Here is a 6,000-nt window from a genome sequence, read left to right as displayed (position 1 = left end):
TTCAGTGCAATTTGGATTATCTGAGACCATGCCGATTTATGACTAAGAGAAGGATTTGGGGGCACAGTGCAGACAGGCACAGTGAAAGGTGTCTATCAGTTTAGATTTAGCACAGAGCTGACACGATGCACCAACCAGGACACACCCAGCAGAGATCACTCACAGGCAGAGAGTGACTGTGCAGGACTGAGCGCTTCAGAATGCTGTGCACAACAGCACCGGAGCATCACCTTTCCAAAATAAACCAACAGCGACTAAAATACATCTCTGCATCAGGTCTTCTGCTGAAATAAAATCACCCAGTGTCTTGGAAAAGAGCCATTCTCACCCATGGGACGTACCACAATCAGGATGTGGGGCATGTCACAAGAAATGGCTTATAGTTAAAGGATCAAAACTCTAAGAATGATTTCCTTGTTTAAAAAACTTTACAAATGTCACTCATTTTGCATTCCAGTATACTTGTGTGAGTGGGAAAGGGGTGAAGCTACAGCCAGTGGACAGGAAATTATAATCCTGTATTTGCTCACAGAAACTCAGACCATAAACAATCTGCCTGCACTGCAGGGACCTGGGTTGGATCCCTGAGTCGGGAAGAGCCCCTGGAGAAGGGAACGGCGACCCACACCAGTGTTCTTGCCTGGAGAATCCCATGGACAAGAGGAGCCTGGTGAGCTGGAGAATCCCATGGACAGAGGAGCCTGGTGGGCTATAGTCCATAAGGTTGAAAAGAGTCAGACAGACTGAGCAACTGACATGTAACGTATATGCTCACAGACAGTAGAGAAGAGTGAACACTATCCATCCTGTGTGGCAGGTGAAAACGTTTGGAGACTCGCTGTTTTAAGTATGCCTTCTAAATGTATAACATAAAATACAGGACCTCAAATTAGTACTTTGAAATAATTTTAGTGAAGACTACAAGTCACAGAGGCCTGCGTTGAAATGCCAGCCTTCTTGATCCTACTTGGGCAAGTACTTGGACAAGTTACCTAAGCGGCTTGAGCCTTACTTTGCTAATGCTACTTAAGAATTAACTAGGAATTAACCTACACCTTGCACGGTCGTATAGAGAACGTGGCACAGAGGTGTTCACTATTACAGAGTAACAATTAGGAGCAGAGACCCAGTCCTCCACCTCTGTGTCCCTTCAGTTACCTACCCTTACTAGTTTCCTAGTCTATAATACGATCACCTTTTAGAATTAGGGTGTTGTAAAGATTAAATGTCTTACAACACTGCCCGGCAAGTAGCACACACTAGCTACGTGTTAGTTACTATTAACATCATTATCATCACCACCACTGAAATGTTAAGTAAACATTGCCACATTATCAGATTCATTACTTTTCTACTATATGAAAAAATGCTCCTTGAAAATTAACCTTATTTAGTGAACTGATTATAATATAGGATGAACTCACACACTCAAAAGAGTTTTTATGCTGATTTTTAGAAACTTTAAATATACAAGAAATTATCTGAATTACCATTGGTCATGAATGTTGACAAGATACATACAACAAATATCCATTTTCAGTGAACATATCCCTTCACGGAACTAAAGCATATCACAAACTGATATGTCTATTGTAGTTTCTCCCCAAAGATTTCAAAGCAGTTTAAAATAATTATATATAGCAATTCTCAAAACTTACAAGTATACTTACCTGGCAGAGGAGATACCATTATCAAGAAGGTGGTTCTCCCAGGGCGAGGCTCACCCATTGCACTCCGGTGTGTTGACCTCTGCCATTTCCTCAAATAGGGGAAACTCGACTGTGTAATTTATGGTAGTGGGGGACTGCATGCCCGCTTTCCCCTGAAAAAAAAAACTTCAAGTTACCAGAGAAAATTGCATCTGAGAGCAATCAACATCTTTCTCTAAAACTTTTGCTACATAATTCCAAAGTGCTACAGTCTAACTGTTGCAAACCTGCCACTCGTCCAATCAGTCGGAACACTGACTGCAGGTCCACTGCACAGGCAGGCACTGGGCCAAACCCTGTTACAGAGTAACAGGAAAGGCGAGACCACAGCGACAGTGGGCGCCGCCAACACTGTGATTAAACGTTCCTGAAATGCTGTTTTCCTTAAACAGTGAAAAGAGTAAATTGTATGTTCCAACACTGGAGTGCATTAATAGTTAAGAGTTAAGTAACTTCATAAAAGTGACAGTACAATATTTTCCCCAAGGAGACTAGGATTAAATGAAATAAGCATCCGTCTCTACTGCTCAATTACTAAGTAAAGGTAAATGACCACTTTAAATGAGTCAAATAACCTCAAGAATGACACTATTTTTCACCCATCTGAAGGAGAAAGTTTTGAGAAAATCTTAAGTTAGCTGTTACATGTCACTTGTAATCTATCAGAAATAAAGTACATTCACTCAGTTTCACTCAGCATCTGAAACTGAATTTTTGCTGGGGCGACTAGGGTCAATTTACTAATCATGCCTTCCTTTGATCAACCATTTTTTCTTAGGAGAGAAAAATCTAGCCTTAATGCAATCATCAAACAATCTAGAATTCATACTTTTTATCCTACATTTTACAAAACAAGATTTTTCTCCAGTAGCTACCTGTTAAAGTTTTAAAGAATTTAACATACATATTACCCAGCAAAATTGCTCTGCCCAAAAAAAAAAAAAAAAATGCAATCTTGACTCCAAGTTAAGTAATCTTAGTGCTTCAAGTGGTCATCCAAAACCTGAAAGTGGACAAACAGCCAACCACCTTTTTAGTACCTACCTCTCCAGAAGAAAGGGCTGTTAGACAAATGCTATTAATATTGACAGCAATTGTATCAAACTGACACGCAGGAAGGTGCACTTCAGGATTAAGTACCTCCCTTGGAGTTCATTATTACGAACTATGAATGTCACATTAGAAAAACTGCTGTCATTTCATTTTATGAATGCTGAATCAGGTAGCTTTAGTTAACTGCAACACTTTACAGGCTATCAAATAAGCCCCAATTACCAAGTTGTTCCAGACACAGAGCTTCTGTTTCTATTATTAAGTGTAATTAAAGAATAAAAAGGATCAGTTTATTTTTCTTGATACATTAGTCTAAAACGATCTGCAATAAGTCTCTGAACACCCAAGTGACTGAAATTCCTTGAGCTATACAAAACACTTCCTCTGGAATGCCAGTCTTCCAAATGGCAAGACTATAAGAACACACAACTGATACACATTCTCCACATTACACATGAAGGAGTAAAAAGATTTCAAACTCAGTAAATTTACAGGAGGGAGGGGAGAAAAAGTGAAAACAAATGCCCCAAGTCTTTGTCTTCTCCAGAATGGCATTTTGTAGCACTGCAAGAATTCAGGCATTTCATCAGTATTCTGCACACTGGGGGACATTCAGTAACTGCTGGTGACAGATGAGTCGACAAGAAGCTTCACCAACAAACAGTATTAACAGGTAATGTTGCAAATCAGTCATGGAACAGCGGGAGAAGGAATGTGGAGGAGTTCAAAGAGTAACAATCTTTGGCCAAATTTTACATTCAGAGCAAATCAATCACACACTCCTTCAGGGAAAAAAAAAGAGAGAGAGAGAGATTTGGTGTGACCCAGAATAACCATGAGGACCACACACACACACACACACAGAGCAAGTGCCAAGTCCACTACAGTTTGACAGTCATGCATTTGGATAATTATAGTAGAAACGTGTGTTTTAGAAACACAGCTAAGGCCACACCCTAGGACCGAGAACCGGGACTTTAAATGCTAAGGATCTGCGGTCCACGCAACACCTGAATCGGGCGGTATCGGGGCACCAAGTTCAAGGCAGGTGATGAGGAGGGCCGCGTGTCCGGGCGAGGCCTGGTGGAGTCCGAGGGAGAAGGGGGTGTGGATCCGGGGACCAGCAGCGGGAGGGAAGGCGGCCGCTGGGAGGAAAGGACGTGGGAGTTCCGGGTCGGGGGACGGCCATAGAGACGCCGGAGGGGAAAGCGCCCGGAGCCAAAGGCCACGGGCGGAGGCAAGACTGGGCACGGGAAAGGGCGGCGAGCACGCGCGGGGAGACGCGAGGGGAAGGAGGCAGGGGCGGAGAAAGGCACAGCCGAATGAATGAGCGCCAGGGCGGCCCGGGGCGCGGAGGAAGGGCCCGGGGCGCCCGCGGAGATGCCGCCGCACGCCAGGGGTGGGCGCCGGGGTGGGCGCCGGCCCCACCGCGCCCGCCTCTCCGCCAAAATGGGGTCGCGGAGCAGACGAGCCAGGGGTGTGAGAGAAGCGAGGAAAACGGGAAAAAAATAAACCAGTCACCCTCCCCGCGAGCCTCCAGGCGCTCTCTCTCAGCCCCGTTCCTCCGCCCTCCTCGAGCCGCGGCGGCAGCTCCTCAGCAGCGCTAGGGGGAGCCCCGGGCCCGGAGCTGGGCAGCGTCGGCGGCGGCGGCGGCGGCCGGACGGGGAACCCCTCCGCACCTGTCCCTGTGGCGGAGCCGCGACGAGCCAGGCGGCGGCGGCAACGGCGGCAACGGCTCCTGCGAGCGGGGAGGGCAAATGAGCCGGATGTACAGGGTAACGGCGAGGAGGGGGAAGGGGCAACGCCTGGAAGTGAACGCCGCGGGCCTGTCCGGCCGTTCGCACGCGCCGCGCGCCCGCCGCGCCAGGTAAACCGTCTTCCTTCCCCGCCCCCTTTGCTCCCGCCCCGCCAGGCGGTCTGGAAGGCTCCGCGAGGAGAGGAAGGGGACGCGGCTACCTTCTCCGCTACCCCGCCCTCCTTAAAGGGGCAGCATCTTAAAGGCTGAGACGGCTTCTGGGTGGACCCGCGTCTTGCAGCCTTCTCATTTTACAGATGGAAAACTGAGGCTTGTCCAAGATCACACAAAACTGAAAGGTAAAGCTAAGATTTTAACTCAGGTCTGCCTGAAATAGGTTTTTGGATATATAAATATGTACATATCCTCAAACACAGATTTCTTTGTATAACATGTAAAATTTTACTTAATATTATTGCTGTTCATTACAGTATGCATCTAGTCCTCAAAAATGATTTTCGCATTTATCTTAAGCTTTATATCCATTCTAGAAATTATGTAGACACAGTTTAACCTATCTCATTGTTCACTTCCCTTCTTTAGATCTATAGTCACCCATTCTTTAGTTTCTTTTTTTAATCACTTTGTTGAGGTATGATTGCCATACAAAAAGCATATTTCAAGTAAATAGAGCTTGATGAGTTTGGAGATAAGTATATATGATATCCATGAACCATCACCACAATCTATGTCATGAACATACTCATCACCTCATCACCTCCAAAGGTTTCCTCCTGATCTCTTTTTTTTTCTCCAGCTTTATTGGGGTATCATTGACAAAACTAAGTTATTTAAAGGATACAATGTGATGATTTGATATATGTATACATTGTAAAAGAATTCTTCCCATCAAATTAGTTAACATGTTTATCATTTCATAATTTTACCTTTTTGTGTGTGTGAGAATGAGCACATTCTACTCTCTCAGTGAATTTTGATTATAGAATATTGTTATCAAATATAGTAAAGTTAGCACGTCAGACCTTGTTTATTTTATAACTAAAAGTCTGCAGCCTTTATCAACCTCTGTCTGTTAGTCCTACTCCCCAACTCAAGTGGATTCCCAGGTGGCCCAGTGGTAAAGAATCCGCCTGCCAGTGCAGGAGATGTAGGTCTGATCCCTGGGCTGGGAAGATTCCTTGAAGGAGCAAGATAAAACCCCAGATAAACGACTAAATGGAAGGAAGAGAGGCAACCTTCCAGAAAAAGAATTCGGAATAATGATAGTGAAGTCGATTCAGGATCTCAGAAAAAGAATGGAAGCAAAGATTGAGAAGATGTGTGAAATGTTGACAGAATTGTGGACATCACTGCCACAGAACACACTATAGGAAAAAGAATGAAAAGAAATGAAGGCAGCCTAAGAGACTTCTGGGACAACATTAAACACACTGATATTTGCATTATAGGTGCCCCAGAGGGAGAAGAGGGAGAGAAAGGACC

The 6,000-nt window shown here is 44.8% G+C and overlaps 1 long non-coding RNA gene and 1 other non-coding gene across 5 annotated transcripts in view; both read left to right on the top strand.

The window, feature by feature from the left end:
* The first annotated feature begins 1,662 nt into the window (after window positions 1–1,662).
* Window positions 1,663–1,825, top strand: LOC122688132. Its single transcript, XR_006339350.1, has one exon. It is a non-coding gene; the product is annotated as a U1 spliceosomal RNA (small nuclear RNA).
* Window positions 1,826–4,677: 2,852 nt separating this feature from the next.
* LOC122687852 overlaps window positions 4,678–6,000 on the top strand; it is a 33,402-nt gene continuing 32,079 nt past the window's right edge. For all 4 annotated transcript variants that reach the window (XR_006339243.1, XR_006339244.1, XR_006339241.1 and 1 more), the window contains exon 1: window positions 4,678–4,856. This is a non-coding gene — a long non-coding RNA (uncharacterized LOC122687852). The remainder of the gene's footprint in view (window positions 4,857–6,000) is intronic.

The sequence above is a fragment of the Cervus elaphus genome, chromosome 32, assembly GCF_910594005.1.
Source record: "Cervus elaphus chromosome 32, mCerEla1.1, whole genome shotgun sequence".
NCBI lineage: Eukaryota > Metazoa > Chordata > Mammalia > Artiodactyla > Cervidae > Cervus > Cervus elaphus.
Note: the sequence above shows the minus strand (reverse complement) of the source record. Positions and strands in the feature narration are given on the sequence as shown.